We start from the raw sequence: 13,103 nt of genomic DNA, 5'->3' as shown, positions 1-13,103 counted from the left end.
TTTTATAAATTCCATTTTAGTCTGATGTTTGACAAAACTGCAAACTTTTAAAATCTGCAAAAAATACTGAGAGTTATTATCATATTTCACACTGCCTATCCCACCTAAGTATTAAGTTAATCTTCTAGTGTTTTGTTTAAAAGGAGATATAGATGATAGATAGATAGATAGATAGATAGATAGATAGATAGATGATAGATAGATAGATAGACAGATAGACAGATAGACACACATATGTGTGTGTGTGTGTGTGTTTCTATCTGTCTGTCTGTCTGTCTATCTATCTATCATCTATCTATCTATCTATCTATCTATCTATCTATCTATCTATCTATCTATCTATCTATCATCTATCTATCTATCTCTACTATCTAAAGTAGAGTAAGATGAGATGAGTAAAATAAATCTTAAACCTGCTGGTGATAATACATTAAAGTAAATTTTAAAGATTGCACTATTCATATAAATGACATAGACAGACAGTTTAGTGTAGTGGTTAAAGGCGCAAGGTTACAAACCAGAAAACTGAGTTCTAGTCCTACTTTAGGCTTGAAAGCCAGCTGGGTGACTCTCAGCCCAATTCATCTCGCAGCTTCGTTGTAGGGAATATAGGAGGAGGAAGGTATTTTGTATGTTTGCATTGAGTTGTTTATAGCAAGTAAGTAAATAAGTACATAAATAAATTTAAATCTATTACAAACAAAACAAGCACAATCAACAATTTAAAAGCCATAATATAGTCAAACTAAAACTATAAAAACCATTACCAAATTATTCTTCCATTAATATAGTCTGTAAAATGATGATATACATTATTGGGGCAGGATGTGTGAAAGTTGCTTAGAAAAGAGCTTTAGAATACTTGATAGTAATTAATCAGTATTGAGTCAATTCTTAATATCATTAATTTTTCCACTTGTAGAAATCTGAATTGCTGTTGAAATGACTGGTAAATTGGCATTAGCTATATCTTCAGGTGCAAAAAAATTTTTTTAATGCCCTGAATATAAATGTTCAAAGTAGGGACAAGAAACCCATGGTCTTGGGTCTAATTTTAAATTTTTCTGCAAGGTATTAGTTTAGTAAATATGACCTTTTTGTTTCAAGATTCTTCAGCAAGAGTGGAATAAAGATGCTACTGCGTTACTAAAATTCCACAGCTGCCTTTTTTTTTTTTAGGTTCACAGAGTAGCCTGATAAAAGTTGGGCAGAAAATTTCTACGCTCATTTTTGATTCACAGTTCAACTCATTTATAACTCTGTCCCGACTCACAAGAGCTTTGGCCATTCCTACCGTCATTGCAAAATATTCTCAAAATCTTTTCTTATCCGTGATTTACTGGATGTCTTGAAAAGGAGAATCTAAACATCATGTTTGTATTTCCAAAGGCACTGCTTCATAAGTTGATGGGGAAAGATGAGAGCGAAGGAGAAAAACCAACAGGTTTTGAAGTAAGATTTCAAATGTTCACCTTGAAGATATTGATATTGTGAAAGCAGCCAGTTCTTTGTGAAAAATTGTTACAATATCAGCAGGTATAACTCAAATGCAGTTCTTTTTTCTTTTACAATGGTCAACCAAAATGCAGCTGCTTTTGAAAAATTATCTCATATGATCTAACACCTTAATGGGATGGGATGGGAGCAATAGATCACAGACTCACAGACTATCCCAGTCTTCACTTTGCTTGGCTAAAGACAGCAGGAGCAGATGGCTCTCAGAGAGCAGCTCTGATATATTGAAAGCATTAGAATACCACTGTCTGGCGCTTTGAGTCTTTCTGGCAATTGATGTCTACGTCATATATATATATATTCTCAGTAAGGCTTTTTTCCCTAAGGCAATTGAATCTGGCAAGTGTACATTGCAGTGTTAGTTATACTGCTCTGCTAGAAGCCAGCAAAGTAAGGCTAGAGGTTAGAGACGAAGACACTGCCTCTCATTATACCACACAGCTGGGACTAAAATACAATGGCGGAGGGTGTCAGGAAAATGTGCCCCTCTCATTTTGTGAAGAGCTATTCTCTCTACATGATTTTCCCAATCAGTCCAAAAGAAATCAGTGACAAAAAACCAGGCATCTTACTTCAAGAGAGAAAGATCACCAACAGCCACTCTTAACTGCATTTAAAAAAAAATCCAAGGAAATGCTAGTAGATAAAGCTGTAGCTTTTAAAGGAATTGCCCAAATTGAAGCACCTAGATAACCTTGATTAATCTAATAAATTGAAATCGGATTGGACCAAGTTAGAGCATCCAACTCTAGAGAGGCTAGGTTGACAAAAAAAGCATCTGTATCAGAGATGGGTTCCTACCAGTTTGGACTGGTTCAGACGAATAGGTAGTAACTTGGCAGCTGGAACCAGCAGCGACCCAGGCCTGCCACGCCCCTGAACCAGTTCTCTCGCCAGCACCATAGGTGCCGCCATCTTGTTTTTGGCTTTTGCGCATGTGCGGAAGCATTTTTAAAGTACTGTGCATGCACGTAGGGCTCGTTCCTGAGCAAACCAGCAGCAGCCATAATCCTGATCTGTATTGTTTCTAGGAAAACATGAAATCAGCAGGTACACTATTCAGCTTGAGAGAGAGTTTACTTTTAAAAGACCAGTACCAGAAAGCATTGGGCTATACTCAGTTGAGAAAATGTAATTGTTCAAAAATTTAAGTAATCAAGCAATTGAATCAAAAGTATCACAAACTAACCAGAGCCCTGCAATATGTTGGCAGAGTTCACTTTAGGTACAATATGGTTTGTTTGATTTTGAAGTAGTGAAATGTATAGAAGAGTCAATGAATAAATGGGATTTGTATTCAGACTATTTGAAATAGCAACTTGCTATTTTTTGTTTGTTTGTAGTTTCCTAGTTATTCTTGGCATGTTTTTATGCATCCTCCAGACCTCTGTTGCGGGGGTCTCAACATTTTTGAGCCAGCGGGCATATTTGGAATTTTGATAATGTATTTTGAAGCCTCCCACATTTTTCTTTTTTGAACAAGAAGACTTCAGTCGCATGAACTATTTTTATTGTCTAAGAGATCTACACTGCTCAAGGCACTTTTGAGAGGAAAAAAGAAAATGCCAGAAGCTGATCTTTTGCTATGTGGCATCTCTTTTATGTTGAATGGTTAGATGAAATAAGGATGGATACCAAAGAAGGTGTTTTGGAACTGATTGAGGTCCATAAGCTTCACCCTCGTCTCAGCTCAGTTCCCTAAAGGAGCAGATCAAGAGCTAATAAAAAAGAAAAATGGAAAACAAACTTGACATTGACTGTGATTTCTTTGTTAGAACACTTTTGGGTTGTCTCTTGTGGATAAAGCAAAAATGGTGAGTAAAGAGAAGCCTTATTTTGCTACATTGCACTGTTAACTGATAGTTATTTAGATCAATGCTTTGGTTGATTAAAAGAAAGCATAAGTGAGACATTAAATTTTTTCTACTTCAGTTTATTTTTTTAAAAGTATATTTACCATTCCAATGGAACAATCCTGTCACTTGGAAATCAACAGAACAGCATAAAAGGCAGCTTAAGAACATTGTCAAATGGAGTTTAGCATGTGGGCAATCTACCTTTCTGCAACTGAGCAATTATGCTATTCAAAATCCTGGTTTCAGAATAATACTTAAATATCATGGTGCCAAGTTTCTCTTCTTTCAACAGATAATTATTTATTCATATGTAAATGTATTCAGTTTTAATCAAGCACACTTAATACTTCTTTAACTAGAAAGGCATTCCCTCCTGTGTAATGTACTCTGTTCATATCAGAACTGCTAGTTTTCCCTGTGTCCAACAATACTAACCAAGAATTTCCCGTAATGCAGAAAACCTAGCTGTGATCAACACCAGGAATCAGTTCAAATCCTATATGATTATGGATTTACAAATTGTTCCAGCTTAAATGCCTTTATTCTGTAAGATTAATGACTGTATTAAGACAGTAATAAAACATGAAAGAAAGCAAAGATTTAATTTTGTATTATACTTGAAAACTCACAAAAGGGAGCTTCAGGTGTCATGGTTACAAAGGGAAGTTTGCAGTTTGTGTTTGCATGAGTGTAAGAGGCAGAGATAGGGAGGAATTGCTACCTTTTTTTTTAAACGTTCAGGATTTGTAATCTCACAAGTCACAGGGGGCAGCCACTCTCTTGCAAAAGACATTTCCCTTGCTGGAAGGAAACACTTGTTCTCACAGGAGTTTTGCTGCACGTTGTTTGATGTAAATCCACTAATAAGCTTTCAGTCTGATTAACCCAATTCATTAATAGATGTAATAGAAGCCCGCATTAGGACTGCTGCTGTATTGTACAACCAGGTAGGCAGATGTTGCTGAAATTCATTAACAGGCATCCCTTATCGATGTCTATGCTTCCTCGGAATGCTGTGGTTTGTAACTGAGCAATATATGCGCTGATCACATTATCTAGCTTTATCTCCCCACCCAATCCACTTGGCTTCCTTCTAATTTCTTCTAAATTCCCCCCTCTCTCCCTCCCTCCCAGCATCTCCATTCTGCCCTTCTTGTATAACCTTTTCCACTCTTCCGCAGCGAGCTACAGTCACATGATCACAATTTCTGACATTACCAAGGACCCACTCATAAACCCTTCTCGGTGAATATAACTTTGAATGGTTACTGAATGAATAGCGATAACTGAGGACTACAAGTAAAAGAAAGCTAACTGCAGTTTTAGAAGTAATACTAATTGAATTGTCTATGGAGATTCTCAGTCACCCAAGTCATGGCTGTCCCAAAGGTGCTTTTTCAAGAGGCAACTGGACTTTCTGGTTTTTCTTGGAAGACGTTTGGCTTCTCATCCAAGAAATTTCTTCAGCTGAGAGCTGAAGCTTCTTGGCTGAGCTCAGAGCTTTTCCTAGTACTAAGAGTTTCTGGTTTCCTAAATAACAGATATTCAGTGTCTCCCACGAAAGCTCTTATCTATTTTTAAAATTCTCTCCAAATGTTGGACGGTAGCTCTCACCATTTCCATCTAGCCAAGCTAGTGGCCTTTAGGTGTAGCCTTTACTGTGACTCCAGCCGTCCAGCACATCTGGAGAAGCCATTAAGTTAGGCACCGTCAAGTCGCCCAGCGTAGTCCTTACACGGCGAGATGGCGGCAAGTACATTGAACCAACCAACCATCCAACCAATAAATAAGACTCTACGAATCACCGGCTGCTTCTTGCAACACTTCATCCCGCGTAGCTTCCCAATGTTGTCTCCCGGGTTCATGCTGGAGCGAAACCAAGACCCAAGGCGGGGGGGGGGGGGGCGACCCGTGCACTGAAATCGTGGAGTTTTCGGTTTGGCCCCCGTCGAGAATAAAAGGCGCCGGGAAGGGAGGGGGGGATCAAGAGAGGGAGGGTGAAAGAGTGAAGAGACTTTCGCTTCACTAATGATCTGCACCAGAAAAAAAAGGCGTCTTATTATCAGGTTGGTCTGTTGCTGCTGCTGCTGAATTCGTCGTCTCGCGCGCGCCCCTGTCTCTCTCTCCCACCCCCCTTTTCTTTTTCTTCTTTTGCTCAAGTTGCCTTCCTCGCTTTTTAGTCCGCTTTTCCCCCCTCTTAAGGTGGCTCGGCGAGTTGCGGCGCCCTCCGCCGAAAGCGTTGCGCTTTTCCGAGGGCGGGGGCTTAAAAGAAACCTCTTCGCCTCCCTCCGCCGCCAGCTTCCAGCCTGAGCTGCGTTCCGCGGCGCTGCATGTAAGGAAGCGTCTCGCACCGGCTTCGCTCCAGTCGGGAAGAGACAGAGAGCGAGAGAACGCCGTCCAAGAGCCGAATCGCTGGAAAGTGGCTGCTGCTGCCGCAGCCGCCGCGGGCACGTGCAGCAGTCGCACTCGTGAACCTGTAGCCGAGAAGCTGGACCAGCCGCCTTCTTCTGCGGGAGACGCCGCTGCTTTGATACGCTGGCTGTTCCTCCGCCGGCACTTGCTCGGAGGTTCTCGGAGATCTTCCAGACCGGCTTTAGAAGCAAACCGACGCATTGATTTTCCTCAGGTAAGGAGGACATACAGCTTGAATCTTCTACCACTGATGGTACATTGGGAGTGGGGGACGACGAATGGGCTTGTGAGTCTCTCTCTCTCTCCACAACATTTAAAACTGATGAATGAACATTGGCTACTTTTCCTGGGGTTTTTTTTTTTTTTTTGGTCAAGATGGGACAGATGGCTGGACACGATCAACTCTTTAAAAAGCAAGCACAAAATAGATTTGGTTATTAGTAAATAGAAATAACCAAGTCTCAAGCTTTCTTTCTCCCCCCCCCCCCCCATCCTCAAGTATGAATTATTTATGTCTTTCCAGCAAATTTTTGAAAACAACAACAACCCATTACAATTCTTCCTCCTGCCTCCCCTGTATTCCCCCCCCCCCATTATGTGTCTCTACTATTCCAGTGAAAGAATCCTGGAGACTAAACCATTCCGTTAAGTTAACCCATCCATCCTCTCCGGGGGCAAAATCACCTGGGCTTAATTAATGAGGAAATGCGTATGTGGGATGTGATGGTACACTTTGCTGATCCCACTTGCCTGTGGGAGAAAGAGCAAAGCAGGAGTATAGAAATTCAAAAGGACTCCCTTCTCTAATTTTCAAGCTAACCTCCTTTTGTTTGACTGAACAAAAGAGATTACAACTAGCAGCTGTAGCGAGTAGGGGGAGAACGAATTTTCAAGATGCAGTAAAAATGACTAATTATAAGATGGCAAGATAGATCTATCTCAAGTTTGGAAGCAGTGTGATGTGATGGGGTGCTAGTTAAATATTAAGTAGAAGGATATATTCTTGGTCTCCTCAATCCCTTTGTCTTTGTTATGGCTGATTTTATGTAGGAAAAATGCTTCTCCTTTAGTTTTTTTGGCGGTGGATAAATTAGATAAAGATAAGAATTTCATTTCTCTTGCTATTCTCAAGCAGCTCTATCAGAAATGAAAAATCGGGGAAATATCAAGCAAGTGAAATGGGGATTTAATTCCCCAAAAGGAGAGTTCTGTGTAAAGTCCTACTGGGCTGTTCAAAAATCTATTGTCATCTTTAGGATGATTCTGATCTAGCATGAGTTGTACTTTGGTTTGCAAAAAAACCCTCTTAGATTTGCCCTGAAGCATTTACAGAACTGAGTTATGACATTAAAGATAAGTTTCTAATGCAAACCCTCTTGGTAAGCAAAGCATTACAGTACCAATGGAATGGAAAGTTCATTATAGATTTGACATAGAAGTCTCAGAAAAAAACATAAGAGCTGCTTTGGACAATCGTCATTTTGAATTCCTCGGCAACCCTGGCATGGTAACATCTAATAAATGTTTAGTAATGTTTTTCCCCCTCCAGTTTTATTTGGACAGAAGCTCCAATGTTTTGAACCTTTTCTTTGAAGTTTGGCAGGTTCAACTTCTAGGAGAATGTCCCAGTGTTAAATAAAACCCAGTCTTATTTGAATATAGCTTCATCACATGGTAATTATTTTAATACAGATAATTTGGATCCTGCCTGACATGAATAATGACAATACGCATTTCCAGCTCCTTTTGAAAAATCCTTGTCACAGGGAAAAATGAGTAGGAAGCAAAGGGAATTTCAGGGTCCTTCCATCTGTTTCTCATCTGCTTCTACAATCTAAAATGGCTTTAGCAATGTATCATTTCTTCCAGTCATGCTTGCAATAAAAGTGCCTAGAACAAAGTATCAGAGAAGTCACTATAACTCAGGTGAAATGTAGGCAAAAACCACCTATATTAAAAAAGACAATCTGATTCCAAGCAAGATAATCTAAAATCATGTGCTGCAATTCTGCAATTTGATGTATTTTTAGAGGAAAATAAGTTTATTGAGTTTTCTTTCAGGGAATTACAAAAAGGTGAGATATACTGTGAACTAAATCCAGATGATCAGCAGATTAAGTCTCTAGCATTCTCCAGCAAAAAAGATGTCAGCAATGTACCCTTCAAAAGAGCGTTAGAATTCTCTTACAAAGCATCAGACATAGATTTGGGGATCATCCACATCTCCATTAGTTTCTGCTCTTACTCTGCAAAACCCCTTTGTAGTGGGAATTAAAAGGGTCATTTTTTACTTTCTTCTTTCTGTATATCAAGAACAAATCTTTAGCTAGCCAGAATTGTCAGTTTTCATATGTTTGAATGTTGTGCAAATTAAAATATAGTATATACAAAGTATTAATAAGTCAGATGAAAGAGATATGTTTGGCTGAAGCTGTTTGAGCATACTAACCAAGGTTTGTTATAGTATATATGTATCGTCCTTAGAGCAACAGGAGATGTCAAGATAATCTTGAATGTTTCTATTCATATAAAGGTAATACACATTTACACACTTACATATTTATAGAGGTTTCCCAAATCAACTGCAAATGCTTCCCCTAAATCAGAATTCCGTCTCCTGGCAAAAGTGGAGTGGAGGTGAACTGAATACAAATAGAAATGCAGCAGGTTCAAGTGGGGTAGTGATGGAATATTGAATAACCTTCAGCTGGTAAGCAGCTATCCACAAAGTAGGTGCTTTCTATATTGCATGGTTCAGTCTTCAGCCAGAATGCATAATCAGTGCCATTTCATACTTTCCCCATTTTGGGGAAAGTTACATCTCAAGTTTGTCCTTTTCAAAGTTTCATGCCCAATTAAAAGGACTGTAAAGGCTTGAAGCGGGTGCTGCTTGTTCTAGTCCTGATGAAAAAGGTGCAATTTTCATTGGCAGGAAGATGCTTTTTTTGGTACAGGTGCAGAAAGTTTTCTCCCATTGCAAATATCAGCTTCAGAAGAGAGCCTTTTTATCAAGGCTGCAACAGAGTCTTCCTCTCCCTGCTAATTTGATACAGTCTTCATAATTAATATACTGTATGCTGCATTTGGGAGAAAACACCCAAGGCCATTAAGTGCAAATATGTGTTTAACATTACTTCTAATTTGGCCTAGTGTTGATTTTCATGTTGCTTTTTCTTGATTGCAGACTTCTGATCAGAAAACATGAAAGTAATATTGATTCTGGTTGCTTTTCCTACATAATGATTTTTTTAATGGACATCCTTCATGCAGTATTCCTTTGATAAGTCTTGAAGTGATATAAAAGCACAAGTAAAGTAGAAAGGGAAAAAAGCTAGCAAAATTACAATAAAATAAAAATATGAAATGTAGAGGAAAGAGGTTTATAGCAACAACTGTAATGTGTGAAGTACTTTGAAGATTAAAGCACTGGGTTTAGCTTTCAGTGCTACCTGGAAAGCATTCCTGATGTGTCTTGAATGCAAAAACCAGTGAAGTGTTCTAGTGAGAAATTATTTTAAGTTCCACCATTTGGAATTTGAAAGATTTGTTTGATTCAATATTTGAAGAGACTCAATTGCTAACTGAAATGAGGGGAGATTTCTTCTATTTCTAAACAGTAAGTAGAACAATACGTTTTCTTCTCTTTAGTTATAGGAATAAAAATATGTACTTTTTGGCACTTATACCTATATGTAATAAAATTGTTCAGCAACTCACAATTTGTAGAATATTTGATAGCCCCCAGGTCATATCACCAACATTTGGCTACCTGATTCTCGCTGCATCAATGTTTCAGTTTGGAGTTAGGTTTGTTTTGGGGGGTCAGGTTTGTTTATTAATAATATGCAAAACAATTTCATGAAGAGTTTATACCAAGCTTAATATGTTTATCATTTACTTATTTGTTTTACTCTCTCTCCTCCCTGATTCTATAAGCCTTCCCAAGTCTCCAAATCAAACTGAAGAAGGCTCTGTCCACAATCCTCATTAATACAGCTGCGTATCTTCTTACCTACTCTGGCAGCTCCCAATGAAACAAAGTTTGGTTTGGTTTGGTTTGGTTTATTTGGATTTATATGCCGTCCTTCTCCAAAAGGACTCAGGGCGGCGTACAACATTAAAAAACACACATCCCAAAAGTTAAAAAAGATTAAATCCATATCACAGGTAAAGTTATCACGGAAACCACTCCATTTCTCTTTCTCATATAGAATGAATAATTTCACTTCAATAGTAACAACCTATTCCTTTGTCAAAGCTTACACATCTCAAGAACAGGTTGGTGGACAGTAGGTTACCACACACACACACACACACACACAGCATATATCACATCTGGATGGGAAATTTAAAAGATATAGCCTGTGTGGGCCAGAGGTGGGATTCACTTACCTTCCCTACCGGTTTGTAAATGTGAGCACATGCACACGCTCGCTTAATTCACACTCACTTCATCTGTGTACGAGCACCGCCTTCTGTGCATGTGCAGTGCTCATGCATTAGCTTGGGGTGGGTGGGTGGAGCCTCCTGCAGCCACCGCTACCAGTTCGCCGAACCAGAGAGAACCCACTAAATACCACCTCTGGTGTGGTATCTATGGCCCCAAGCTTCACTTTCACAAAGATCAAATTCGCATATTTGGAATAATGGGAGTTTCAGAGAGAAAATGTGTCCTTTAGGTTTGGTAGAAGTTTAATGAACAGATTCCCCCTCCAAGAACCACGAATGTCATTTTTTTCTCCAGCAATTTTGTACAGTCATGTCCTTGCAGTCATGATCCTCTTCCCTTGTCCATTATTTTACTGGTTGAGAAGAACACTAATGGAGTCTCATCTTGAAGTAGTACATGATGCTACAGTGTCAAATCCTCCAGAGAGTGACTTCATCTAATTAAGTAGTGGATTCTATTTCATCCCCCAAAGCCTTTCTTTTTTCTGTCTTTCTACCTAACCCCATTTTCTTACTTCAATCATGAACAATGTCTGGCTAGTTTCTCATCTAACACTGTAATTAGTTAACCAACTATATTTCATATCCTGGTAGCCATACCATTTAATTTATCCTACTATCAGTATTATTATTTTTTGAGTTTGGGACTTCTTTCTTCATCTTGTAAGGCTTTGGCCAATATGGCTTTGGTCATCTTACTATGATGAAACACCTCTTTCTGTCTTCCAATTGTGTGCCTTGTCATGAAGATTTCTGAGATGATAGAACAGGTATAGAACATCTACCAATCATTTCTAAAAGGAACACCTGGAGCCTAGCACACACTGAATCACCTTGGATATGGAAACTGTCATTATTTTATACTGTAATTTATGGTCTTCCTTTTTGAAGGTTGAACTGTTGAGGCTAATTGCACTAGGAAATGCTTGTAACTGTAATTTCAACATACTTGGAAGACACCAGATTGGAAAAGATCTAAGTGTTCCCTTTCAGACTTTTGTGTAAGAATGGACAGCTGCACCTAATTCCAGAAACCCACTAGTCCTCCTCAGTTTCATACGAGTTAATTCATATTTGCCCTTTCCAATTTCTTCATTAACCCTTTATTTTTAGAGAAAATGTTCATTTTTCATGAAGTTTTGTATTTTTCTCTGAGATGCATATTTTATGTAGTTCTGGTAGCATGAACAATTTTGCAAAGTTTAAATAGAGGAAAATTCTAAAAGATGTCTGTGTTCTGACCTATTTATTAGTCAAAAAGTCTAGCTCAGATCAGTTTGTTTAAAAATAAATATCAAGCTTCCCTATGAATCAATATTGTCTTATATTGATTCTTGAATTAGTCAAAAATGTAATTCTGTAATATAGATGGGGATTGGAAGTATTGTGGAATTCAATAATTAATTGTGATATGACTTTACTTCTGTATCTATCATTAGTGTTACATTATGGGCTAAGAATAATTCCTGAGTTAGCACAGGAATTTGACTAAGCCTTGAACCTCCAAAACTCTGACTAAGCTTTGGCCTCTTTCTGTGGGGTGTTCTACTTATAAATAAGTATGTTGTGGTAGAAAATCTACATTGCAATAGTATTGCTATGGCATCATATATCCATACTTAATAATTTTACCATCATGGTACAAAGCAAATGATATCCTAATCTGTCAAACATATTTTCCACTCTCTCCCCCCACTCTTTGCCACCCAGAATCCATTTGGTGTGGTGGGCAATAAATGTAAATAAATAAAGCATAATCTTTTAGAATTAAATTCAATCTTCTTTTATCCCCTTAAATGTAATTATTTAGTAGTGCTAAAAAGTCTTTAATTAAGCCAGAGAAGATAAGGAGGCAAGTCATGGGAGGATAGTAATCGTACCACAGCATATTCGGTGTAGTAACAGAAGTAATTGGTATATAAATATATATAACTGGTATATAATAATTGGTAGTGTCAATTTCAGAGCTGCTAGAGAAAGAAGAAGGCAGCTTCTTCTTTCAGTACCATCTGAGCTTCAAGAGGCTGATACTAATGAGGGAGACTTAACGGCAGAAGAATGGGATTCTTCTTGAAAGCTGCACAAACCCTGCAAAAGTCTCGGGGGTGGAGACACAAGGAGCCACAGCATTCATGAAAGAGGAGACTAGGCTTCTGCAGAAACTAGCTGACTAATGAAAGTGGGTAAGACAATTCCCAGTTCCAGGCAGTATTTCCAGAGTGACTGCAGAGAGGTAGAAAGCAAGAAGCAGCATGGTCTGGGGTCATTTTGAAGTGGCAGTGCTATAGCAGCTCTCATTGCAAAGAGAACCCAAGCAGGAGGGGGGAAATGGGACAGTACAGCATTAGCAGTTTGGTGATGCATTCACACAGACTATAATGGTCTGTATTGCAAGCAAAAGAGGCAAGGGGGAGGGGGAAATCAGTAAGGCACAGCAGAGACAGCATGAGCAGTCGCCCCTCCCTTTCATGCCCACACAAACATGGCCAAATATAATGCACAATTGCTGGCCATTGACATTTCTCCACTATTTTCTTCTCCTGGTCCTTCTTCCATTTGATGAAAGAGACTTTTCTTTCCCAGAAGATAAACGCCATGTGTTTGAACCTAAAGACTTTTTCTGGTTGTCTTCAGTCCTCCTGGCTTCCTGGCCTTCAATTAATTTGGGAAGTAAGGTAGCAAGAGGGAATTCCAACCCCTGGGACATTGTTTCAAGTTGTTGAAAAAAAATCTCTTTCTCTAGAAAAATTCAGAAAATCATATACCCAATTTATTTAAAACTGAAGGATTTTGAAAAACTCTTGGGAAGTGTAGCACCTTTGCCCTCTCTGCCTTCCTCCACACTTATTGAAAGTGCTTGCAATAGAAAGC

The 13,103-nt window shown here is 38.8% G+C and overlaps 1 protein-coding gene across 3 annotated transcripts in view; it reads left to right on the top strand.

Moving 5' to 3' along the window:
• Positions 1-5,721: 5,721 nt before the first annotated feature.
• LOC309390646 (galactosylgalactosylxylosylprotein 3-beta-glucuronosyltransferase 1-like) overlaps positions 5,722-13,103 on the top strand; it is a 62,268-nt gene continuing 54,886 nt past the window's right edge. For all 3 annotated transcript variants that reach the window (XM_081950199.1, XM_081950200.1, XM_081950198.1), the window contains exon 1: positions 5,722-5,997. The gene's annotated coding sequence lies outside the window, so the exon portion shown is untranslated. The remainder of the gene's footprint in view (positions 5,998-13,103) is intronic.

Source organism: Natrix helvetica (assembly GCF_964273705.1).
Source record: "Natrix helvetica genome assembly, chromosome: 4".
NCBI classification, from domain to species: domain Eukaryota; kingdom Metazoa; phylum Chordata; class Lepidosauria; order Squamata; family Natricidae; genus Natrix; species Natrix helvetica.
The sequence above is the reverse complement of the archived record's forward strand: the minus strand, read 5'-3'. Positions and strand labels throughout refer to the sequence as shown.